We start from the raw sequence: 27,505 nt of genomic DNA on the forward strand, positions 1-27,505 counted from the left end.
ATTTTACGCTGTCGAGTATGAAAAAAAAATGCATTACAGAAAGTTGAATTCTTAGGCGATTTATGAACAACCATTTCAAATTTCTATTCCATATTACAAGACATCTATCTATGATATGGTATGATTTCCCTTTGTTTTAACCCTGTTAAGAATATTATTTTGAGAATATTATTTTGAGCACTTGTCATGACACGAGTTCGTACAATTCCATTTAATTCCACCAATTGATTGTACCTTTGACAGATACGTATTTGGACCTCAACAGTAAAGCCGTCTTCAGTGTCTCGTACTTGACTCAACTAGTCGAATTTTCTATGGAAGTTCCGCAGAATATCGTGTGGAATTTTTTGAAGAATTTCCCATGGAAATTGAATCGTCGGAATCAAATTTTTGAACAGGGAAGGTCCGTTGGGCTGAAAGACAATCGATCGACCATTAAGCCGAAGACCACTAGGGCACAAGTTGTTTGGTTTAGTATGACTAAACAAACCATTAGGCCAAAACCCATCTGGCCGGTCAAAATACTCTTCATTGGCATTACATTCCCCACTGGGACATTGCCGCCTCGCAGCTTAGTGTTCAATTAGCACTTCCACAGTTATTAACTGCGAGGTTTCTAAGCCAAGTTACCATTTCTGCATTCGTATATCATGAGGCTAACACGATGATACTTTTATGCCCAAGGAAGTCGAGACAATTTCCAATCCGAAAATTGCCTAGACCGGCACCGGGAATCGAACCCAGCCACCCTCAGCATGGTCTTGCTTTGTAGCCGCGCGTCTTACCGCACGGCTAAGAAGGTCAAAATACGTTCTGCCAAAAAAATCATTTGGCCAAGTGCCATTTGACCGAAAACTACTTTCGGCCGAAATGAAGATACGGTTATTTTGCCGAAAAGGACATTTAGCCGAAAATGCCTTTTGACCAAAATGACGGAAAGGGGTCGTTCATCAAATGACATTTTCGGCCACACTATTTTGAACCAAATAGCCATTCCAGCCAAACGTTCAACTCGGGCCAATGGAATTCGGCTAGATGACTTTTGGGCTGAACGTGCTATTCGGTCGAGTGGCATTCAGGCTTTCCACCGAATGACTTTCGGCCAAACGACGGGAAGACATTTTCGGCCAAATGACCCTTTCTACCAAACGATCAAAATTTGCCTGTTGAAATTTCAAACAGTTTTCCGTGAAAATAAAGAAAACGCATTAAAGTTTTCTTGGAAAAAAATAAAGTGTTTTAATGGTAACTTGGCTTAGAAACCTTGCAGTTAATAACTGTGGAAGTGCTTAATGAACACTAAGCTGCGAGACGACAATGTCCCAGTGGGGGATGTAATGCCAATGAAGAAGAAGCTGTGAGAAGAAAGCCTAGAAACGGTATCATTCATACTCTTCGAAAGCGATGGCCCTGCTCAATGAAGGTTGCAGTTTCACTGGCACTGACACGGTGCACTACTTGTTTTACACACTGACTGAGGTCCCCAGATATCTAAACAACACGACCGGTATAGCTACTCAGCGCGTATCAAATGCTGACCAACCAGTTTGTGCAGTTAAATGCAGGTATTGGCACGCGGTAAAAACTAATAGAAACGGAAATAGACGGAATGAGCGGAAGCTTAACGCTCATAAGATATTGCGGTTGATTTCTATGTCCAGGTCAATTAAAATCATTATTAATTACCCACTTACTGTTATGATGTTAGTGAAAATGCAACAAATTGATCATTGTTTTCAAAACTTGATTAGTTCAAAGTCACTAGGAATCACACCGTCGTTCTTGCCTCGTGCAGTTATTACTTGTCGGATTGCATGCATGTTTAGACAAATAGGATGGATCGTTCCATCCATAAACAAGTTTGGTAATGTATTTAGAAATTCATCACCTTGAGTCTAAAAAGGGTTATAGTGGTAGACACTTCACCCCAATTGTAGCGAGGTTTTCATCTTCTCCACCGAATGGTGCCCATTGAAATTAATTCCTTTTTTATGACACTTTATCGTCGTTCATCGCTGCAACCCAGCAGTAGAGATAATAAGCTGGCTTTAGTCTTGGTCACGACTGAGATGTAAACATCTTGGCATGAGTGTGTGCTACTATATATGGACGATAGGGTGCTTGATCTGGTTCTCTTTCTCCTCTGCTGCTGTTTCTTGTCACTGGCTGACTGTAGCGATTGTGTGACAGAATTACAGACATCTGCCGTTCAAGAATGCATGATGAGAAACATGCAAGAACACGCGCTCCTCCGCAGGTAAAGATGGAACCGTAACTAGTATCGAGAAAATTCCGTGTATGTTTCCTGTCACCGAAGAAGGCGGCAGAGTAACTGTAATAATCCTTTCCCGGTTCGTTAACCTGGGACAAACGCACAAAGACTGATGGTAACACGATACTTCCCGGAGATGGGAAACTTTATTTGCAGATGCAAATTTCCACAAATGGAAGTCGCATCCTCAATCCTGATTTATTGATGACTATGGTTAATGGCTGCGCTATCACTTATTCATCTGGCTGGTAGTTCGCTGCAAGTGCGTTAATCGAAGATGTGTTTTGTGCATAACCAGATTACACACGCGTTCGTGTACAACCGTTCAAAAACAACCGTCAGCTTATCTCGCACTATTAGCATCGATCTCATGCGTAATGCATAACATAAGGTGCACTGTGCACATGAAGCGCTGCTGTAAGTCTACGCAAAAAATACTCTCATTGCTCGCATCATCACGACCGATGCCATCGATTATGCTACTAGTGGTTGGTATGCATGCATGTAAACATTTTTTCTAGTAGGGTTTCACTTTTCATCATCGACGTCATACCTGACTCCGGTCGTCTCCGCAGATGCTAACTTGTAATTGTACGCAGCTGCATCGCAAGTAGGTAAGATAGAGTTGTGCAATTTGGAATCATCAATGTAAAATTGTGCGGGTAAATTAGCACAAAGATAACATGAATGTTATGTGGCACAAGCTCGTAATACTTTTCTCTCATAGAATTTTATATTGCACAGTTTTACATGAGATAGTTCTGCATAGCATAGTCTACTACTGGGTTCGAATTTTATTTGATGCTTAAGCCTAGTATGTATTTCGACAGCTTTTGATTTGTTTCCACCCAAATTACATCTTTATTTCATGGCTAATCGAAATAATAGTTCATCCTTAAGATCGTCCCAACTGGAAACCATAGAAAAGATTAGAATTATACCACTTGAACATCACTTATTGAGGTTTATATCATGTTTAGGATTTCAATCAAAGCAGTTGTAGGTTCTAGTTAGCATAAAATAATGTTAGTTACATTGAACTGAGGAATAAATATCATTCTGTATCCAACCGTCGTCTTTGTTACTATACTATACATTAGACCTCTTCATGTTTTCAAAAAGTATCCAAAATTCAACCAGTCAGCCCAGAATCACAATTCTTATGCTAAAATAAGCCTCCTGTCAAATTTTCAGCTAATTCGGATAACATTTCGAGGTGGCTCAAGTCGATTTAGTGTTTTTGGGCTATTTTCAATTTTGAAAAAATCTAACGAAAGATATAAATGCAGAAAACTATCACAACAACCTCTCTATGGAAGCTTTAGGTGTGCTCTACAAGTCTTGTGAACAATGCAATTCGTTTCGTTCATGTTTTGACCATGTTAAAGTGATTTTCGAGCTTTTAAGTGCATAAAAACACTGTTTCCTCTAAAAGTCGTTGTTCTATGAAATTCTTGAATTCATGACAAATCATTGCTAATTTATTATATTATTATTCCGTATAGAGGTTGGTGCGATAGTTTTCGGCATTTATATATCTCGTTAGGTTTTTTTTTTAAATTGAAAATAGCCCAAAAACACTAAATCGACTTGAGCCACCTCAAAATTTTATCCGAATCAGCTGTAAATTTGACAGGAGCCTTATTTTAGCATAAGAAATGTGATTCTCAGCTGACCGGATGAATTTTTGATACTTTTTGAAAACATGAAGAGGTCTACTATACATATTTGGCGACGAGTGAAAATTTTAGCGCTCGATATAAATGAATAATTTTCAGTAATTTATCACAAAATCTGAGTGAAACTTGACTTAATCATAAATAACGAACCTTGATGATGACTTCCTTGCCTTTTTTCGATTAGAGGCAAAGAATGTTATCACTATTTTAACCAATGATCGTCGGAAGCACTTCTTACACTTCTGTCGAAAAACGACATCTCCAAATTAAAAAAAAATATCATTTGCACAAAAACAGCATTCGTTTTTTATTAGAAACTTAGCTGACAGCAACAGATGATAGAAAAACGATGAAATATTATTACAAAAATGTATGAAGAGATAAACAATTTATTTTCGGTTAGTCATCCAGCTTGAAATACAAAAGTATTCCATAACTATGTGCGTCCCATAACTGCGGGGCACCGTAATTAATTTTGGGCTAAACGAAGTTCGACAGATCTGCTATTGATTGTATAAAAATCTTCCGAATTCGTATAAGCCAAAATTTTATACAGATTCAACAAGGTTCTTATACAGAACTGTAGCTGGAACTGAACACTGAAATTGGAACTTGATTGTATTTTTATTTAGAAATAGAAGGACGTAATGATTTATATCCAAACAAGTTGCTAGCTTTGAACACGAATTTCATATAAAATTAAAGGGCAAGTTATGAATGATATTCATTCTAAATGTTTTAAATTTTGCTCGAATTGAACTGCGATCGTTCCTTAATCACTGAATTTTCAACATATTAAGGTTTTAGAAGGACAAACATTGATTAAAAAGTGATATAATATTTCTGTTCAGTAATCCGTTTTCGAACTGTACACAATTTCAATCGAACAACCTACATTTTATACCATAATTCCATCACATGATCATACCCTTCGAGTTACAGCCGTGACGAAAGGCCCATAATAGCTTGGTCCCGCGAGAGTCACGTAATATCATAGCTCTGCCGTGATAAGGTCTCCATATGTGCTCTTCTGGCCGGGGTTATCATCATGCTTTGCGGCCAAGTGCCACAAATAAAATAAAAACGTCTCTACCGCTATTGTTGCTCCCGATGGGCAACAAGCGGAAAATGCTTTTCACTTTTGCTTTTTCGATTTATTCATTTCCATTCCCTTTAGGTTAGGTACACTGCACTTGCGCTTCGTTCACATCATATCAGCTCGAGGAGAAAAGTAACATAACATTCTAATGCAAGCAATGATCTACAAATATATCAGTTGCTACATTTATTATTGAAATATGTGGCAAGTTCTATCTATTTTTTTTCTGCCTCAACACTATTGAGGTGAAAACTAGATCATCAAATTTCGTTGCGGAAAAAAACTGCCGCTAGGTCCGTTCCGTAATTACCTAAATATCTTGGGAGAATTGCTCAAAAGGGGAACATCCTTTCACTTTTATGTTATGAACTAATAATAAATCAAATTTGAGTACAAAACTTACAAATAATAATTTGAGTAATATTTCCATCATTAAACATTAAAAAAAACTTCGCCCTTATATTTTATTCTGGTAATTCAAGAACAAATTGAGCCATTCTTCCTGTGCATTTTGAGCTGCTTTCTCCTAGCAATTTCGATTTACTTCGTTCGGGTTCGGATTATGTTTCACTTTGCTCTGCGCTTTTCGCGGGCCCACTATTAGTAGCTGTTGTAGCTGGTGCATTTTCCGGTCGAGGCCGGTTGTACGGTCCGTAGAACCCGTCCCATCGAAACGGATTGTATACGCCTGAAAGATTCGGTACGTTACGTTTTCCATTTATACTCGACTTGTTTTCACTTGAAGCTAGAAAAGAAGTCGGATTGGTAGAGGAAGAGACTGAGCAAACGAAAAAAAAACACTTAGATTAGCCGCACTATGAACGTCGGCCAGTAATCATTTTGCGGTAACTTCTGTTTAGGCTGATTTAGACGTAGAGAGCTGTAAGAAGCTTAACCGACAAATAAGTTCAATTAAGGTACATTATTTTGTATTTTTATATCCACTTGTTGTGCATTTGTTCGACTTCTTGTACATATTCAGAACTAAAAGACATCAATAAACAGAAGCTAATCCCTTTGTGCTGATAAATGTATAGAGATTTGGCTTCAATGATAGAAGAGGATTCGCCGCTTTCATCTGTGGTGTTGGATTGCGTGGTGGGCTCAAATCAGCCCATCAGCGAGCATGAGAAGCTCTTGTTTGCGAAAGCCCTTTTGAATTGTTGGAGCCGATATATCCTTGACTTCTCTAGGCATAAAAAATGACTAGCCCAAACCGGTTCGCGTCCCAAAACCAGTCACTTTTTAAGAATGATTTGCTTTGTAGCAATGTATAATTTCGCTGAGCTATGGAAAACCAGGATGCACATCACAGAATTATAATCTCTGTTTCTCAATCAAAATTCCAAGATGCTCATTTCTCTATCAGTTCTATCAGTAACTTCTATCATATTTCTGATAACAGGAAACCCAATTTCTCAAAAACTGGTAATATTCTTTCTATTTCTGGAATTTCGATCAAGGTCAAAGTAGTTATTAGGATTCTATTTTTCCAAAATATTTTCTTGAATTAAAAAATAGTTCAAAATTTCGAAATCCTCCTTAAATTTTTATAGTTTTTTTTTCAAAGCTAGTTATTTTTGCGCATTACTATCACGGTAAAACTTTTATTCCTAGGGAAGTCGAGAAAATATTCTAGACGGAGCAGGAAATTTAACCCAGCCAACTTCACCATGATTCTGCATCTAAATTCTAAATACTAAAATTTTCGAGAACTACTCAAACGGACGCGACATCAAATATCTCTATATCACCCTGTTCTTTAGAGATAATAATACACGTAAAATCACGTACAAGCATCGCAAGCACAGACATCAAAATCAAGCAACTTCCTTTCCGCCGACGACAGTCAAATCAATGAAGACGCCACCTTAGTGAAAATTGTTTCCAACAATCACCCATCGGCGACCGTCGTTTGGACCAGAAGCCAAGCGATAATATTTTGTAATTGAAGAAACTTCGTCTTGGGTCAAATTTCTGATAATACGCATTTTTAATAACTAACATTTCATAACCATATTCAGAATTGGTCCGCTCTTTACGGAATCCTTGTATCATATAAGCTTTCTTTTATCTAATGAAATAATCCCATTAGCCCCGCCCCTTGATTAATCGTTATGAGTGCACATTATATTTACACCCATATCAGATCACTTAGGGGCAGGGCTAACGGGCTTAATTTATTGAATACAAGAAAGCTGTTTTCTGGTGCGAGCCATTTTGATCGAGATTCCGCTAAGGGCGATCTCACAAGATTTCACGCACAGCAGACGCGGCGGAGCGGACACAGCAGCACCAGTGACACCAGTTTTTCAACTCAAGGTTTTGCACTTTGAGTAAAATTCATCTCCGATCAAACTACTTTGCATAAAATGGTGGCTCGGAAAAAATCGATTAAATTTTCAATCATTAACAGAAACAAAATCAAAGATTTTTTCCAGAAACAGCCAAGTTGTTGAAGGCGCTGCCTTAGTTGAAAATTTCGTTCATCTGCTGTTAGTGTTCGAAAAGGCACATTATTGAAAATTCGCTTAATCGGAGAAATTTCGAATACTTAAACCGAATAGCCTGTTTGACTGGGTGATGATTTTTTCCAACGGCCAATAGCTCTTCCTGGATAAATAGTGTTAGTCCTGAAAAGGACTGTTTGTAATAAATTCTTGAACTTCCTTTCACTTTTCCATATTTGCGTTTGATTTCGCGCCGCTTCCGATTCGGCTTATTTTTCCTTTTTTGACATTTTTGAGGATGGCACCTTGTCAAATGCTTTTGAAAAGTCTAAGTAAATAGCATCAGAACTGTGTGAATAAACATCATTAGGTAGGATGTCGTCGAGCGCTTTTTCATCAACCCATGTTGATGTTCGGAAATGATGGACTGTACACGCCATGCAAAAGACTTTCCAAAACTTTAGCAAAACAGCTCAAGATGGATATCGGACGGTAGTTCTCTACACTATGTATGTTGCCGGATTTGTAAACGGGAACAATTGAAGCAAGTTTCCATCCGGGAAAACACAATCGCTTTAAGATCGATTGAAAATTGAAGCAACGGGCAATGTCAGTGATGAAGCATGGGCGGTAAGCGATCGGATTCCGGACCTTACGATGTGTCGACCGAACTGAGAGCTTCAAAAATATCCGCATTGCTGAAAGTGACTTGAGGAATCCGGACGCAATATGACGGGAGACTTTCAATGTAGCTTTCATCCAATGGAGCAGGATTGTCGTCATGTACTGAGCGGAAAAAGCTGGCAAACAAATTTGCTGTTGCGACAGGTGATCGGGAGAAAATCGTGCGATAGGTGACGTCAACACTACCGCAATCTGAAAAAGTGACGTATACGCCATTTTCCAAAAATGATGTTAACGAGTAGTATTCATCGAGTTCTTTAACAGAAAAATAGAAAACATGCATGTTGTAATTTGGCGCATACGTCACTTTGTCAGTTTACGGCAGAACAGGGATATTGTTCGATTCCTTCCGTTTATCCGATGAAGGATCATTTTTTAAATTTGCTTGAAAACTTTGAAAATACTCACGGAATCGACAATGCTGAATAATCGCGTTCACTCGAGTCCTATTTCGGAAGAACTTCTTCCTGCATTTCCGCAAACGATTGCGAAGATTTCGAATCTGTGGCGCACACCAAGGTTGATTGAACTGCTATGATGGGCGACAAATTTTGACCGGCACGTTTTCTCGGATGATCTGTTTGATAGTGCGATAGAACGCGGTAACAGAATCATCGATTAAGTCATGATTCATAACCTGATTCCAGTCCAGGGCCGCAGTCCGTGCATTGACGATTTGGTAATCACTTCTGTTGAAGTCGTAGTCAACGCTAGATGTGGGAACAGTTCTTTCATCGCGAGAACGGACGTCGACGGTTAAAACTGATGGCTTGTGATGAAGGTCAATTTTTAGAAGAGCAGATGGAGACTCGAAGAGATCAATGATACATGGATCACTTACAAACACCAAGTCAAGAAGTTTACCGTTCGCGTTCAGAAGTTCATTGATCTGATGCAATCCAGAGGATAACAAGGACTCAGATAGGGCAAGCTCCTGCCAAAGATGCATCCTGAACAGAACATGAGCCAAGAGCGTGCCTTGGTGTTCTTAGTTTTGAACTCTGAACATTGTTCAGTGTGCACTGGGTTGGTACGCAAGCAAAACGATCATGGTAACTTAGATTTCTTAGATTTGTAACTATGCAAAAACATACTAGCATGCTTGATTTCTATCTGTTAGATGCCCATGCCCACGTGTTCCGTTACTCGCCGAAAAATGTGTAGCATGCCGTCGCTCAAATTTGTTTTCCTAGGATACAAGTTGCTAATTTAGGTCAGTGCTCTAAAACAGTGTGCAGTGTTCAGAACTTTTTGAACACGAACACGCGTTCTCGTGTTCAGATGCATCTCTGGCTCCTGCTCAGTTAACGCGTTGATGGGCAGGGCCCGTTCACTTCATCGAATTGCCAGACTAGATTCGGTAGATTATAATCTCCAAGGCAAACGATAGCGTCACAAATACCGGCATGATTCAGTATCTGACTAATAGAATCCGCGTGTTTCGTATAGGGCAACTGTTTGGGTGATTGTAGATGCAGCTTACTTAAAGCGAGAATTGAGTTAGAATAATGCGATCGGTGGCTTGTTCTAGGCAATCACAATCGACGAGGTTCACCGAAATACACTGCAGTTCGGATTTGACAGCTATGTTTCTGTCAGAACAACTATGTCAAGATCGCAAACAAGTAACGACAGAAGCAGAGTATTCGTTTTCGTCCTCAAACCACGAACGTTCTAGTACTACACTCTCAGTGGAAAAGAAGCTGATCGATACAGTTCCGATGAGGGCAGGGCACTGCAACCGAGGTTGGAGTGTCTGAGACAATCGCAGGGAACGGAGGGACTTGAATCGAATTCGTGAAAGCTGTTATTTGCTGGATCTGTTCTAATGTTGATGGCCGATGTTGAGAAACTTCTAGTCTGTTCGGTGCACCAGGGTCGATTCTCTGACTCGGACTCTGGAGCTAGTTTCTACAAACTCCCGAAATTCAATCATCAGATCAGAAGATGCCATAGAAACTTTGTCGCGGTCACGAAACCTCTTCAAAGCCGGTCTGTTGTTGAATTGGAAACGATTGGAATCCTGTGACATAAATGCCGGAGAAAGCATATTAAATTATATTCGTTGCTAGATAAAGTCAGAAACAGCTAATGCTAAGAAACATGAGTAATCGTGGCATATAGGACGAGGTGACCGCGTATTTTCGATCACAGAAAAAAACATGCAATATTTCGATTTAGCAGCGAACGCCTTTTCAATTCAATTCAATCGTTGACCATCCACTCATCCGCCCATTCAACCATGTTCGCTATTTTGGAGCTATTCGTTTCATTTGGGACGGTGAAGAATGAAGGTGGTGGTTTTTGCTACTCAACTTTCCATTCTTCCAAATCCGTTTTCAGTCAGTGGTCACCATCGGACCGTTAAATCTATTGTTTACACATACTGACCTCCTACCAAGATACCAACCGGTCATTGTATTGACGAATGCTGAAAGTTCTTCTGAATAAAAAGGTCGATTGCGTCTTTAGCATTTTTGTGGTGAAGGAGGATGGCATTTGTGAAAAACAAACAGAAAATGATGGGGCAAATAATTTTGTCAATAAATATGAGATCATGAAATTATGCAAACTTTTGAAATATGACACAATTTTTTCATATTTAGTTATGTTGAACGTCAATTTTCATTTAAAAAAATTACTTAATTTTAACATCAATGTTATCTCTAGATAGTTTTGCTACAAACAAAATTGAGGCAATCTTCACAGACCATTTTCCAACCCATTTCCGAAGAATCTTGCAAGACCCATTCTACTATTGCACTCATCAATAAATATGTGTTGAAAGCTTCCTTCGCCCCACACAAATTGGACCGTACGCTCGACTGGATGGAGACAGAATCGATTAATAATTCATATCACGCTTACGACGGGAAGTGATAGAGGTTACTGTACCCCACTAGAAACAAAAGCGGTGGTATTCAGTATGTCAATCGGACAATCACTCTAGTTTTTTTTTTCAATTATTCTTTTAGTATGTACAATTATTAAGTATCGCAAATTATGTAAAGCTAAATAATATTTTTTTACGACCACCCCCTGGTATGCTTTTCTTGTGACCATTCTCATATTTTAAACCTTACCTAATTTAATTTAATATTTTATTTAATATCTTCACGGAGTGACTTAAGTGGCAGCAATGGTGTGAAATCTTTTGTATAGGATCTACATATAATAGATCCTTTGGAAATTCTTGAAAAAGATAATGACAGTAAAATTACAGAAGTGCTTCTATTCACACCACAAATGCATTGAAAGCTCTCAACTACTCAATGATTTGCTCGTCGTATTTGTATTTTCAGTATCTTACAAGCAATTTATTGAGATTAATACAAACCTTCGAAAAAAAGTATATCACTAAGATGTCGATAATAACAGTCGTTAGATTGGCGTGAATTATGTTATGGGCTACTTACGATTAGACAACTCACTACTTTGCAAACAGGTCTACATATTGACTATGTATATCAATTAATCAACCCGAGGGCATTGGATCTCAACGACTAGCTGTTTAGGTTCAAGGACCTACATATAACGAAGAGTTACAATTACTTACAATTCCGAACACTAATTTGATTAATAAAGGAGAAGCACATTCGGAAAAGTCCACGATTCCCATCACACAGAATTGACAAAGCAAAAAAGCCCCCAAAGAGAAATTATAATTTATGGAACCTACACGGTTCCACGGACAGAGCAGCGTGTTCTTGCGTGAGCATCCGTCTAGTACCAACAACCAATCTACGAACAATAACATTCGGCGAAGAAAAGCCGGAAAACTGCCCATTGACACGGTACAAGGCTGTGTCACTTTTTTTTCGGTTGTTGCGCACGGTTGCCACGTGCCAGCGTAGGTACACGCGTAACCTTCACCTTTCGAACTTACGGGGTCTGTTCGGGTTCGGTGCGGCATCGCCACCGTCCGTCGCCATCGTCACCAGTTTGTTTTGGGTGCCACCGGCCACGCAACAACTCTTGCAGTCGTCTGGTCACAGTGGTCGTGGATTTAGAATTAAAAAAGAAAACAAAATTATTTAGGAGAAAAAAAAGCTTAATTCTAAGTATCACATTTCGGCCATCTCTTGTAGGTATGGATTTGTAGAGGAGGAACAGCTTTGGTGGAACTTCGGTACCAGTCTTTGAAACCAGTCGTCTATACGCTCAACTCCAGCAAGCGTACGTAACTCATCCGTTGGGAATAGGAAGTCCAAATCTAGTATCATCTTTAGTAGGCGATTTTACTTGACAAATGTGTTTTGTTTTGTCAAGAAGGAAGCCTAATCTATTTGTCAAGAAAAATGTAACAAATGGTCCATGTTTTTTTGTATTTTGAAATTAATATTGTTGTATTTTCTTTTAAACCAAAGCACTCAATTAGCTAAATACACGCATTCAAAACCGCTCTACTCGTTCTTCAAGCCACATTAGAAACTAGATTTTGCATTCGATTTAAAAAATAATAAGCTTTGAGCCACTGGGTCTAAATGCGCTTTACTTCTACTCTACGATCGCAGGATCATTCACAACAGGAATTAATTTGCTAGTGGCGAGTTAGGTGGAAGTAAAGCATTGTGTAATCGAAATGAACGGTTCTTGGGAGTGGTCAGTGCACGCAATAAAAATACAGCCCGCACCAAAACAGCTCCAGACAAAACCAGGAGATTTAGATTTAAAAAGATTTTAAATAGCAATTATTGGCTAGTTATTAATAAAACATCGACTCCATCTAATCAGCTAAGGCTTCCGGGCAGTGTAGCTCGAATGTGGTAATTGATAAATTTAGTGCGTGAATACTTCACTAGGCTAGATGCCAATAGGGTAACCGTACCCTTAGTGGAGGTAGCACCAATAGTGGAGGTAGTGGGGTTTTTATGAGATTTTTCATAATTATGCTGGTTTGGTTTCAGTTGATGCGTCGTACTTTAAATACCCTGTCAACTACAACTTATCCTAAGATTTCAAACGAAAAACTATTGAAAACAATGATTTTCCTTAAGTGTTGCAACTGTACCAATAGTGGCAAGTCTAAGTAAGCTTCTTCTTCTTTGGATTATATCACCCAACGAAGACATTACCTTGCGGCTTAGTGATCGTTACTATTTGCGCATTCGCATATTATGACTAGCATCGCATATTATATGCTCTGAACCAACCAGATAGCATGGTCTGCTTTGTAGGGTCATGGTCGCGTCTTGTGAGCTAGGTATATAATAAAATATGAAAAATGTGTTGAGTACACAAAAAAATAGGATGCATCGGCCGGGAATCGAACCCGGGCCGCCCGCGTGGCAGGCGAGCATTCTACCACTGAACCACCGATGCTTGTGTTAGTAAATTGAGACCACTGTGACTGTGTGGTGGGTTTTACTTTTTAGTATAGGTACATTTTAATTTTAGTCTAACACAGCTATTCTGACATTAGATTTCTTTTCGAAATTAAAAAAAAATACATTTGAAGTTCAGAAATGTTTTTTTCTTGAAAATTTTAAAGAATTTCCATTGAAATCTCGCAAAGATTTGCTTTGAAATTTAGAAGAAATTCCCTTGGATGATGATGATGATGATGATACTACCATCTATTGTAGCAAGGCACCTGCCGATAGCACTGGCCATATCTGACAAACGATTTGATCATGATTATATTATTGTTTGTATTTCGTCAAACTTCTGTATGAATGATGATGATGATGATACTACCATCTATTGTAGCAAGGCACCTGCCGATAGCACTGGCCATATCTGATAAACGATTTGATCATGATTATGCTATTGTTTGTATTTCATCAAACTCCTGTATGAAGGGCCAAAAATGGGTGGGGTGGTTCCATAAGCAGATACACTTATGCGAATCCACGGGATGAATAGAGAATCTCCTTCCAGAAGAAAGTTCTTACATACAATAATATAATCTAGCCCTCGTTTCCCAGATTGACCCAATAGATGGGGAGAAGAGCCCGCCCTTTATCCACGAGATGTTAACAATAGGAAGTTGGCGATTCCACTCTTCCTATCCAAATCGCTTCAATCGGGTGCCCTGATGGCTTTTTTTAAGTTTATAATCATATAGTTGCAATATAATTTGGTAAAAATATATGATGGAATTCTCTCACCAAGTTTCAATTCGTTTGTCCTGGATGACCTTTCTTCAACAACAGGTAGTTTTAGATTTATGCTGTCATCAGAGATGGAAAACCAATAGTTCCTGGTTTAATTCGGGGAATATGCTTCATTCTGGCTCAAGGATCGAAAAATAGTCTTCTTGATTTCTGAAAAGATGAAATAAATAGACGGAGAGCAGTATCACACATAATAACATGAGCAAATGTATAAAAAAAAATAGATTATCATAAAAAAATTTCAAATGAACAAACATACTTTTTATACATTTAAAAGAGACAAACATAGACAAACATAGTCTACATAGTTAACTAATCCATCGAATGCTGAAAATTATACCAAATTTTTACTTACAACATCTCCACATTTTCCGTGCTTGGAAGCGTTTTTTAATTTTTCCCGTCAGAACACAATTTATTAAAATTGCTTACCACAAATTTTCGCGGATAGTGAATGAGTAGTGAAAATGAAGGAACGGAAGAAAAAATCATCAAGAAAGCCGATTTAGAAGAAATTCCCTTGGAAGCTCAAAATTTCCCTTGCAAGTACAAAAGAGTTTCTATAAGGAATTGATTAAGATCAATTTCCTTTGAAAAAGTGAAAATAAGATTTTTCCTTAGATGTTTAGAAGAATTTTTCCCAGAAATAATGTTCGATTCTGAGGGAAATTAAAAAAAAAAACTATTTTGGGGAAAAGGTAGAGAAAGTTGAAAAGAAGAATTCATTTAGAAGAATTTCTTGGAGAAAGTCAGAATATTTTCCCATAGGAATTTTAAAAAAATGTGAGAAGATTAAAATAAATTTCTTGATGAAATATAAACTCTCCGTATGCCCATATTTTGCTACAATTACCCTCTGAAGACGTTTTTCCTTTGATTTTTCCAGTTTTCGGGTTGCTTTCTGTTAGATCTTTAGTTACTTTTTCATGAAAACTTTCTTCAATTGATTTAAGTTTTGTATCGTAATCGTGCAATCTCGGACTTTCTGTTCAAGGATTTTACAGATTTTTTATATGGTTAAGGTCTGGAGATTGAGAAGGATTCGCGAGCGCTGATTTTATATTGTATACCAGTCATTCTATGAGGAGATTGGATCAGAGATTCAGACCGCCCCGGAAAAGTAAAATTTACTATCGTTCGTGATTATGACATACTGCCAAATTTTTTGCGACTATAGCTACACATTTTTGTCGCTTCTCCACATTCTTCTCATCATCTAGGAACGGCTTCTTCCGCCAATTGCGAGAACGATATCCGATAACGTTCCGAACTGTTTGTGGACTGATCTTGGCGTTCGCACACTGTGACAAAGTTATCAGCAAGTTTAGGGGCAATAACCTTAGAAGTTTGCCTAATTTCGTGGAGAACAATGCGGTTGTAACGGTCAGTAAACTTCGACTTACAGTCCACTCCGGAAGCAGTATGCTAGAAGACAGTTGTTGTTACGAAGCAATCTGGCTTTTGCAAGTTATAAATAAAACAAAAATGATCATTATGGATATTGATGTTATTCTTTTACATGTTAAATTGAATTTCTTGCCATTCAACATCGTCTATAGGGCACTGCACGAACTGCTTTTTCTCTTTTTCGCTGCAAAGAAATTAGAAAACAACAAGCCAGTAAACGTCAAATTTCATGAAGAACGAAAGAGAAAGAGATTCTTCTGTGCAGCGCCCTATATAATAAAAATGAAATGGTCTGTGTTCGTATCATAACTCGAAAACGGCTGAATGGATTTTCTTCATTCCTTCAGCAGTTACATTCGTTATAGTTTGTGACGGGTTTATATAATATTGCAAATTTCTTCCAAAACGCGAAATGCAAAGATCTTGCAAGAAGTTTCCAACCAAAATGCAAGCAGCGAGCTGTCAACTTTTTGGTGTCAAATCATACCCTTCCTATGAGCTTGAAAGAGAAGGGCGATTAGAAGTCAGCTGAAAGCTGTCCGTTTGTTTTCGACGAGCTATTTTTTTTAAGCGCGCCAAAAACAGTGATGCCAGACTTTCAGGAATGACTTTTATTGTATAACTAGCTTTATGTACCCGGCCTTGCTCGGAGTTGCCAGTTTAATTCGCAGTTTTTTTCACCATCGGAATTGGAATAGGTCAAAAGGATAATTGTGTTTTCTTATTGATATTTCATCATTTGATTAAAAGAAGGTAGATTACATTTGAAAACATTGACTGATTTTGAAAATGGGATCAAACCCAAAATCGCTTTATTCCGGGCAAACGTCTATTTCTAAAGAAGGAAAAACATACACCGATGCCTTATTCCGGAAAAACGTCTATTTTTAAAGAAATGATCACATTTACCGTCCAGAAGGAAACACTTTAATCATTGCTTTTCTCTGGGCAAACCATGATTTCGATGAAGTGTTGAGTTGATCGATCCCTGTCATCTTCGCCTTCTTAAGAAAAAGAATGTTTGTTCCAAATTTGGTTGAAATCGGGCAAGAATTTTAGAAGTTACACTGGAACATTGGATCATTGCATACCTTGCTTTTATTTATTAATCTTGAATCATTATCATATAATTATCATACCTTTTAAAATTTGGAATAAAGGTTACTCGATTATGGATCACTATGCAATTTGATCATTCATAATCATCAATCATTAATCATATCGATCGTTAATCATTAACCATACACATAGTGTGTCAACATTTAATCACGATCGGTAATCGTTAATCATAATCCAACGGTTTTTTCATCTATTATTCATAATCGTTAATTATTGTCAAAATGAATTTAATCATTAATCATTATCAGTCATCATTTTCAAAAATTATAATTCATTAATCATAATCTTTAATCATAGAGTTGAATGATTTAATCATTTAATCTGCTTAGAATTGGTCCTGGGGTCAGGAGTTACACTGAATTGCCCGTTTTCTAAAGACAACCGCTTTCCTTTACCCTTCCTCTTTTCTCAACGGCCATTTCACCCCTTTGTTATCTTCTCCTAGGGATAGAAAATGTGTGTACCAAATTTGGTTGAAATCGGTACAGGGGTTCAGAAGTTACACTAAATTGCCCGTTTTCTGAACAATACCCTCCCTTCAGACCCCTACCCCCTTATCCAAATTTCCCTCCCGTACGATCGGCTCCTCATAGTGAATATGTGTACAAAATTTGATTGAAATCGGTCCTGGGGTTGGGAGTTACACTGAGTTGCTCGTTTTCCAAAGACAACACCTCCCCTATACCCTCCTTTTTCCAATGACCATCCCATCCCCTTTGTTATCTTTTTCCTTATGATGTAGAATGTGTGTACCAAATTTGGTTGAAATCGGTACAGGGGTTCATGATTTACTTTGAATTGCCCGTTTTCTAAACAAAACCCCTCCCTCCAGACCCCTCCTCCTTTCCCAAATCATCTCCCATATGATCACCTCCTCGTAGTGAATATGTGTATAAAATTTGGTTGAAATCGGTCCTGGGAGTTGAAAGTTACACAGAATTGTTCGTTTTCTGAACAAAACCCCTCCCACCACCCCTCTCCCTTTTCTACATGACCATCCCACCCTTTGTTAACTTCCTCTGAGGATAGAGAATGTCTGTACCAAATTTGGTTGAAATCGGTCCTGGGAGTTGAAAGTTACACAGAATTGTTCGTTTTCTGAACAAAACCCTCCCACCACCCTCCCCTTTTCTACATGACCATCCCACCCCTTTGTTAACTTCCTCTGAGGATAGAGAATGTCTGAACCAAATTTGGTTGAAATCGGTCCTGGGAGTTGAAAGTTACACAGAATTGTTCGTTTTCTGAACAAAACCCTCCCACCACCCCTCCCCTTTTCTACATGACCATCCCACCCCTTTGTTAACTTCCTCTGAGGATAGAGAATGTCTGTACCAAATTTGGTTGAAATCGGCCAAGTGGTTCAGAAGTAGTTAGCGAACATACATACATAGATTGGTTTTTATATATATAGATTAGAAACAATCAAAAAATATGTTTTTGAAGTGAAATTTGTCGTGTTTTACCAAATATTTTACTGTTTTGAAAATTGGATATTTCTTGAAATACAGTCTGGCTGAAAACCAAAGATTTTATTTGGCTCCTCTAAGACTGTAAAAAAAGTTTTTGTGAGGTACCAAAACCTTTCTATTTTTATTGCCAACAACACTGGTTGCAAGATTTTCAGGCGATCCTCAACATTTGCTAACCAGATTCCATGCATTTTGACAAAAGATATTTTAGTTACTAGATAAAGATTGTCGCTGTCGTCGCTGTCCGAAACATCTTTTGCTGGCGAGGATAGGGGAGCTAAATGTCAAAGAAGGAAAATCCATACGATTTGACAGGTATGTACCACACATGTTTCGGACAGCAGAACAAAGGGAACCGAAGCGACAATCTTTATCTAGTAACTAAAATATCTTTTATTTTGACATTCAACTGCAACCTGCAATATTTCCTCATGTGAAAATCTTGAGTGAAATTGAGTAAATCGTGAAAAAATAAAATTTAGATTCGTATGGAAATTTCGCATGGGCAGTTAACAACGCGCATTTTCGCCTACTATGCAGGACAACGTCTGTCGGGTCGACTAATTTACTTAATAACTTTTCTTGCAAGCATCAAATCGTTTTGCAACAAGGACGATCTGTTCACTTATAAAATTGTTGCCAATGTACTCATATATTTTTAAAGCTAAATCAGCAACGTTGTGGAACGGTTTTCCACAAAAATTACTGTTTTCATAGCAATTTTCATATGAACTTCAAACTGCTCGTGCTCAGTCAAATTTCTTCCGAATAAGCTAAATAAACTTTGAGAGGCAAAAAAACAGCAAATATCATCGTTTCAGCATACGGGGGCGAAAAAGTCAAAATTTGAATCACTCTAGTGCTCATTCTGCATCTCAAATGAGCGAATGAAATAAGAATTGTCGATACCTCCCATATTTGAATTACACTTCCTCAGTCGTCTCACTCGAAAATAGTCGAAATCGATAACTCTCGAGACGTAAAATAAGCACAGCTTTATCAACGATCGCGACTGATTTCTAATACTGACTATTTCGAAAAAAAAAACTCTGCCACCAATCCTGATCAATTTTCCTGTTAATATCGGAAATTTTCAATGTGGACAATCCATTATTCTACAAAACATTGGTGCTAAAAATTAATCAAATTTTCTATTTTACAACACTTGTAGTTACTAGATAAGAATCCCCTACAAACCACTGAATACGCTAGATTTTAATAAACTGACAGATCATTGTTTACTGAACTTTCTAAAAAGCATTTAGTGTATGGACATTTTTTTGGCGTTGGTTTGGTGACTTTTTTTAGGTAAATACAATTTTAATTTAATGATAAATTTCAAGTACTGACAAACAAAAGGGCCTAATAAGACTTCGAATAAATCAAGATTGCAGCAACTGTGGTAAGGTCGTACCGGCGAACCTTCGATAATTTGAACGGTATTTCATTCATATCAAAGTGGTTGATTTTAAATTTGAGCTTCTAGTTACTCTATGAGCAACAGATAAACCAGATAAACCGGTTTCGGCTGCTCTAGCTGCTCCGATCAAATTATCGAACCCATGACCATGCGAACGTGCGACCAACTACTCCACGACACCCCCTGATTTCGCAAGGAATTCTCCTAAGGGAATTTCGAAAGATTTTCCTGAAGCAATATTTCCAAAGAATTTTTCGTAGGAATTCCGACCAAATTTTCAAAGCAATTATTCGAACGAAAATTCTAAAAAAAAAAATCGAAGAAAAGGTTAACCTATGACCACAGGTGGCCACCAGACGGCCTTCCAGATAATCCGGAACGTCCGTAAAAATGGTCATTTTGGGAGGTTCGTCCTAGAGCAGCGCCATTTTTTCTAAACCATTTCAGACGGTGATCTTGGGAATATGTCAAAGTCTACTCAGCTATAACCGCAGATGGCCACCAGACGGACTTGCGGATAATTCGGAACGTCCGTAAAGTGTTCTAACAGTTACTGCTAGACTAGTCAAGTTGAAGCTACAGGATTGAAATGGAAACGGAACGGAAATCCATTTCCATTTCTAGCCATTGCTGGAACATGAGAAATATAGAAAAAGATGCAAAGTAGGTGCATAAAATGGGCCTAAGATCGAACCCACGCTCTACTGTGTATGAGGCAGAAACTACTGTAAAAGTCGGCACTTTTAAATCCCACATATCCTGATATATCTAACAAAACTGGTTGTCCCATATATCACCACCTAGCGGATGTAATCCAAACTAAACAGTTTTTGATTACATATATTGGTTTTCATCCTCGAACAGCGTGGATGTGCCACTCTTTAATATCACAGATACGGGGATATCCCAAGCAACCGAAAGTTCAGATTTTACTTAAATTTGCTCCAATCCGAACCAATTGGTTCACTTTTGGTTCACATTGAGTTCCAAGCAACTTAACGGAACTTCAAAGTTCATTTTTGCGCTCCCACCATACAAAAAATTACTTAAAATGCGAGCTGATTAAGCCAAAACATCCCCTCTTATCCGAACTTTTGGTTGCTTGGGATATGATAGTCTGATAGTCTCACATGCGCATCACTACTCGGTGGATGACTTGAACAATTTATCCACATATTTGTTTACAAACCCCAAACAACTTTGTAGAAGACGGCAATTTTTTAACCAACCGATCTCTCATAAACAGTAGTACCATCTTGCGGATGAATTCTAAACTAATCTGTTTCTCAATATATTGGTTGCCATTCCTCGAACAACTTTCTAAAAGACGGCAACTGTCTAAATCCCACAGATCCCGAGATATCCAACCAAACTAATAACTCATATACATTAGCGCCGCCTTACGGCTGAATTCTGAACTTAACAGTTTCTCAACATATTGGTTTCCAATCCTCGAACAACTTTGTAGAAGACGCCGCTAAGTGGAAGAATTCCAAAACATGTTTTTCCTTGACTCATAGGGCTGCATGGAATCATAGATGGATTTAGAATTTGTTTCACTACGCCATGATTTTTAGAAATATTATAAGAAACACAGCGTCGATTATTCAGAAAATTTACTATTTTCACCGGTAAGGAATTCATGAACTAAAATCCGGAGGGGTTTATAAAATAATTCTTAGACAAATTTTTTAAAGGAATTTTCGAAAGAATCTCTTAAGAAAATTTAGAAGATATTACTGAATTTATTTACGAAGGATTTTGAAGAAATTCCTTCAGGAGAGAAGAAATTCACGATGAAATTCCTGAATGAATTTTTGGAGGTATACCTGAAAGAATTTCTGGGTGTCTAACCGAAGTAACTTCCTAAGGAATTCTCGAGAATATCCGAAGAAGTATGATGATGGATCGACTGAAATCCCTATATTTTTGTTTTTTTTGGCAAGTGTAAATTCCAGATTTAAAACATGCCCTAGTAGCACACATGCTTCACGTAGGTTACAGCAACTCATATGTGACCAGATTTTGTCACAATCAAGTTGCTGCAACCATTTTTGGCTGACTTGTGTTGCTCGGGTGTTTCACTGCTGTCCAAATTTTCAAAGTACTTCCCAGAGAAGTTCCTGGCAGAATTCCGGAAAAAAATCCTTCAAACGTTTCAGATGGAATTCTTGTAGAAATCTTAAAATTTATATGAAAACTCCATTAGGAATTTGTTTGGAAAGTCCATTGGAAATTCTTCCGAGGATTCTTTTAACCCTTTTGTTACCGACAAAAAAAAACACCTTTACGTTACCGACAGGGTACCCGGGTACCCACGGACTTAAAATGATCATAACATAGTCAGTTTTTCACCGATTTAGACGATTTTGGTTGCTACGGATGCAGGAACTTACCCGCTATTCGATACATGTTACAGAGAACCGATTCGGATTACCTGGTAACCGGAATTCCGGATTAACTGGGCCAAGTCCCAAAGTATGTGTGAATTGAAGATATATATTCAACCAAATGGAGATTTCTTGCGTGATGATCTAATAAACTTCGTTGGAAATTTAAAGAATATAACTTAACTACGTTACAGGACCATTTTATGAATTAATCCCGGAACGGTTATTCCGGAAACAGGTTCCCGTCGGGCCTAAAGTGGCCACAAACTTATTCTGAAGAAACCCTGGCAATATGGGTATCAAAATTCATGAAATTGTTTCGGAAGCATGATCTGATAAGTAATTGAACCATTGGATGGTTTGACAACGGACCGGTCATCCTGTAACAGGTTCCCGTGGGGCCTAAAGTGGCCACAAACTCATTCTGAAGAAACCCTGGCAATATGGGTATCAAAATTCATGAAATTGTTTCGGAAGCATGATCTGATATGTAAATGAACCATTGGATGGTTTGACAACGGACCGGTCATCCTGTAACAGGTTCCCGTGGGGCCTAAAGTGGCCACAAACTCATTCTGAAGAAACCCTGGCAATATGGGTATCAAAATTCATGAAATTGTTTCGGAAGCATGATCTGATAAGTAATTGGACCAGTGGATGGTTTGACAACGGACCGGTCATCCTGGAACAGGTTCTCGTGGGGCCTAAAGTGGCCACAAACTCGTTTTGAAGAAACCCTGGCAATATGGGTATCAAAATTCATGAAATTGTATCGGAAGCATGATCTGATAAGTAATTGAACCATTGGATGGTTTGACAACGGACCGGTCATCCTGTAACAGGTTCCCGTGGGGCCTAAAGTGGCCACAAACTCGTTCTGAAGAAACCCTGGCAATATGGGTATCAAAATTCATGAAATTGTATCGGAAGCATGATCCGATAAGTAATTGGACCATATGATGGATTGACAACGGACCGGTCATCCTGGAACAGGTTCCCGTGGGGCCTAAAGTGGCCACAAACTCATTCTGAAGAAACCCTGGCAATATGGGTATCAAAATTCATGAAATTGTTTCGGAAGCATGATCTGATAAGTAATTGAACCATTGGATGGTTTGACAACGGACCGGTCATCCTGTAACAGGTTCCCGTGGGGCCTAAAGTGGCCACAAACTCATTCTGAAGAAACCCTGGCAATATGGGTATCAAAATTCATGAAATTGTTTCGGAAGCATGATCTGATAAGTAATTGGACCAGTGGATGGTTTGACAACGGACCGGTCATCCTGGAACAGGTTCCCGTGGGGCCTAAAGTGGCCACAAACTCGTTTTGAAGAAACCCTGGCAATATGGGTATCAAAATTCATGAAATTGTATCGGAAGCATGATCCGATAAGTAATTGGACCATATGATGGATTGACAACGGACCGGTCATCCTGGAACAGGTTCCCGTGGGGCCTAAAGTGGCCACAAACTCATTCTGAAGAAACCCTGGCAATATGGGTATCAAAATTCATGAAATTGTATCGGAAGCATGATCTGATAAGTAATTGAACCATTGGATGGTTTGACAACGGACCGGTCATCCTGTAACAGGTTCCCGTGGGGCCTAAAGTGGCCACAAACTCGTTCTGAAGAAACCCTGGCAATATGGGTATCAAAATTCATGAAATTGTATCGGAAGCATGATCCGATAAGTAATTGGACCATAGGATGGATTGACAACGGACCGGTCATCCTGGAACAGGTTCTCGTGGGGCCTAAAGTGGCCACAAACTCATTCTGAAGAAACCCTGGCAATATGGGTATCAAAATTCATGAAATTGTTTCAGGAAGCATGATCTTTTGGCTTATTAGGCCATGAGATGGTTTGACAATGGACCAGTCATTCTCAAACAGGTTTCCGAGGGGACCCTCATTTAGAAGAAACACTTGCTCTCTTCTCTTCCCGTTATTTCTTGTCAAAAAGACTTAAAAATTCTTGACAGGTACCCAGAAATGATTTATAATGAACCACAGACGCTGTAAGTATCATTGGTGTTTGCTGAATAATTTACAAAAATAAAAAGAACGACTGAAATTTTCAAAAAAAATTATGGGTGCAAAATGGGTCAAAAACATGACAAAAGCGGGATGTGATGAAATCGGATTGCAAATGTAATAAAATCAGAGGTAGACAAAATCGGAGAGTGACAAAATAGGGTCAACACTGTGTAACTTTTCACTTCTTTCTTCTCATTTCCCTCATTTCATTTTTCACTTTTTACTTTCAATTTTTCACTGCTCACTTCTCACTATTCACTCCTCACTTCTCATTCGACCCAATAACCATTCGGCCTAACAGCCATTCAGCCTGATGACCCAACATCAGTCCCATCTTCTTGGAAAAACATGTTTCCGAAAATACCAAGAATTTTGATACCCATATTGCCAGGGTTTATTCTAAATGAGTTTTTGGCCCCTGCTGGCCTTCCGGGAACTTGTTCCAGAATGACCGTTCCGGTTGATATCCATCCTATGGTCTCAACTACATGGAAACGTGTTTCCGGAACAATTACAAGAATTTTGATACCCATATTGCCAGGGATTCTACCAAATGAATTTATGGTCACTGTAGGCCCTCCGGGAACCTGTTCCAAAATGACCATTCCGGTTGATATCCATCCTATGGTCTCAACTACATGGAAAACATGTTTCCGGAACAATTCCAAGAATATTGATACCCATATTGCCAGGGATTCTACCAAATGAATTAATGATCACTTTAGGCCCTCCCCTCCGGGAACCTGTTCCAGACTGACCGTTCCGGGTCATATCCAATCTACGGTCTCAACTACATGGAAAACATGTTTCCGGAACAATTCCAAAAATTTTGATACCCATATTGCCAGGGTTTATTCTAAATGAGTGTTTGGCCCCTGCGGACCCTCGGGGAACCTATTCCAGAATGACCTTTCCGGTTGATATCCATCCTATGGTCTTAACTACATGGAAAATATGTTTCCAGAACAATTCCAAGAATTTTGATACCCATATTGTTAGGGTTTATTCTAAATGAGTTTTTGGCCCCTACGGGCCCTCCGGGAACCTGTTATAGAATGACCGTTCCGGTTCATATCCATCCTATGGTCTGAACTACATGAACAACATGTTTCCGGAAAAATTCCAAGAATTTTGATACTCATATTGCCAGGGTTTATTCTAAATGTGTTTTGGCCACTACGGGCCCTCCGGGAACCTGTTCCAGAATGACCGTTCCGGTTCATATCCATCCTATGGTCTCAACTACATGGAAATTATGTTTCCGGAACAATTCCAAGAGTTTTGATACCCATATTGTTAGGGTTTATTCTAAATGAGGTTTTGGCCACTACGGGCCCTCCGGGAACCTGTTCCAGAATGACCGTTCCGGTTCATATCCATCCTATGGTCGCAACTACATGAAAATTATGTTTGCGGAACAATTCCAAGAATTTTGATACCCATATTGCTAGGGTTCATTCTAAATGAGTTTTTGGCCCCTACGGACCCTCCGGGAACCTGTTCCAAAATGACCGTTCCGGTTCATATCCATCCTATGGTCTCAACTACATGGAAATTATGTTTCCGGAACAATTCCAAGAATTTTGATACCCATATTGCCAGGGTTTATTCTAAATGAGTTTTTGGCCACTACGGGCCTTTCGGGCCCTCCGGGAACCTGTTCCAGAATGACCATTCCGGTTCATATCCATCCTATGGTCTCAACTACATGGAAAACATGTTTTCGGAACAATTCCAAGAATTTTGATACCCATATTGCCAGGAATGAATTTGCGGCCACTATAGGGCCCACGGGAACCTATTCCGGGATGTCCGTTCCGAGTCCATATGATCACGTGGTCCTAATACGTTGGGAAGTCATAATCCTCGAAATTTCTGCGAAACTGGTAGCTCAGGGTACAAGAAATCATCATTTGGATTCTATAAGATCAACTTCTCCATTTTTGAGACATGGTCTAGCAAATCCGGAACTCCGGTAACCAGGTAATCCGGATCGGTCCTATGTGACATGGAACGGATAGAGGATGAATTTCTTAATCCATAGCAAACGGAATCGTTCAAATCGGTTGAAAACTGACGAAGTTATGGTCATACCAAAACGTGGGTACCCGGGTACCCTGTCGGTACGTTACGGGGTAAAAATATTCAGAAGCCCCTCCCCAAGCCCCCCCTTACTGGATTTTCATATTCGTACCACCCAAACCTTAATTTTGCCGAGTTTGAAGATGTCACGGAGTTTCAATTTCCTGCGATGTTCAGAACCCTAAAAAAAATTCACTTGAAAACGAAAAAGGTGCCCGGGTACCCTGTCGGTAACAAAAGGGTTAATAATTCCATAGGAAAATCCTTCAATAATTCTTTCAGAAATTCGCTTAGAAAATTTTTCCTGAAATACATTTGAAAATGCCTCCAGGAATTTCTTCTAAAATGTCTCCAGCAAATCCTCCAAAAATTCTTTCGGGAACTCCTCCAGGAATAAAATTACCCCTGTAGTTCATTTGGATATTCGTCTAGGGATTCTTTCGTAAAACTTCCCAAGAGGCTTTTGTAAATTTCTCCATAAATGCCAATGTAAGATTCCTTCCAAAATTTATGCAGGAATTATTCCAGAAATTTTGTTGAAAAAACTTATCCGGAAAATTATAGAAAAATTAAATAGAATCCAAAAGGATTTTTGGAGGAGTTTCTAACGGAAATTTCGAAGGATTTCTAAAGAATTCTCGAAGAAATTCCTAAGATAATTTTGAAATGAAATTCACGAAGGATTCTTAAAAGAAATTCTAAAGAGATTCCCTGAAGAATGCGCGAAGGAAATTACGAAGGAAGCTCCGAAGGTCTAAAGAAATTTCTGTAAGAATTGCTAAATAAATCCAAAGGAATAACCGAAGAACTACCTAAAAGAATTTCTTCTTAGAGTTCCCAAATGGATTCCTTAAGAAAGTACTGGCATAGTTCTTAAAATTTATTTCCTTTACAAATTCTTTTAGAAACCGCTTTGGAAAATTCTTCGGAAATACCTATGGAAAATCCTTTGGGAATTCCATCAGGAATACCTACGGAAATTGTTTTAGGAATACCTTCGGATATTGTTTTTAGGAAAGTCCAAACTAAGGAATTCCTTCGATTTTTTAAATAATTTTCATCAGCAATTATTCCAGATTTTCTCAAAAAAATCTTTCAGTAATTCCTTGAAATCACTTCCGAGACCCTTGGAAGAAATGCGTGGAATTCCTTCGAAATTCCTTTTAGGTATATCTTCATAATTTCACCCAGCAATTCTTGAGAAAATTAATTTAAAATTCCTCCGGAAATTTAATTAAAAACCCCTTAAGGCTTTCGAATGTTTCTTTAGA

At 38.6% G+C, this 27,505-nt stretch overlaps 1 protein-coding gene and 1 non-coding gene across 10 annotated transcripts in view; one reads left to right on the plus strand and one right to left on the minus strand.

Annotated features, from left to right (window-relative positions):
• The window catches only part of LOC134208868 (uncharacterized), a 184,479-nt gene that overhangs the window by 124,881 nt on the left and 32,093 nt on the right, over positions 1–27,505 (plus strand). The gene's annotated exons all lie outside the window — the stretch shown is intronic.
• Trnag-gcc (transfer RNA glycine (anticodon GCC)) lies at positions 13,436–13,506 on the minus strand. The gene has a single exon. It is a non-coding gene; the product is annotated as a tRNA-Gly (tRNA).

Source organism: Armigeres subalbatus, chromosome 2 (assembly GCF_024139115.2).
Source record: "Armigeres subalbatus isolate Guangzhou_Male chromosome 2, GZ_Asu_2, whole genome shotgun sequence".
NCBI lineage: Eukaryota > Metazoa > Arthropoda > Insecta > Diptera > Culicidae > Armigeres > Armigeres subalbatus.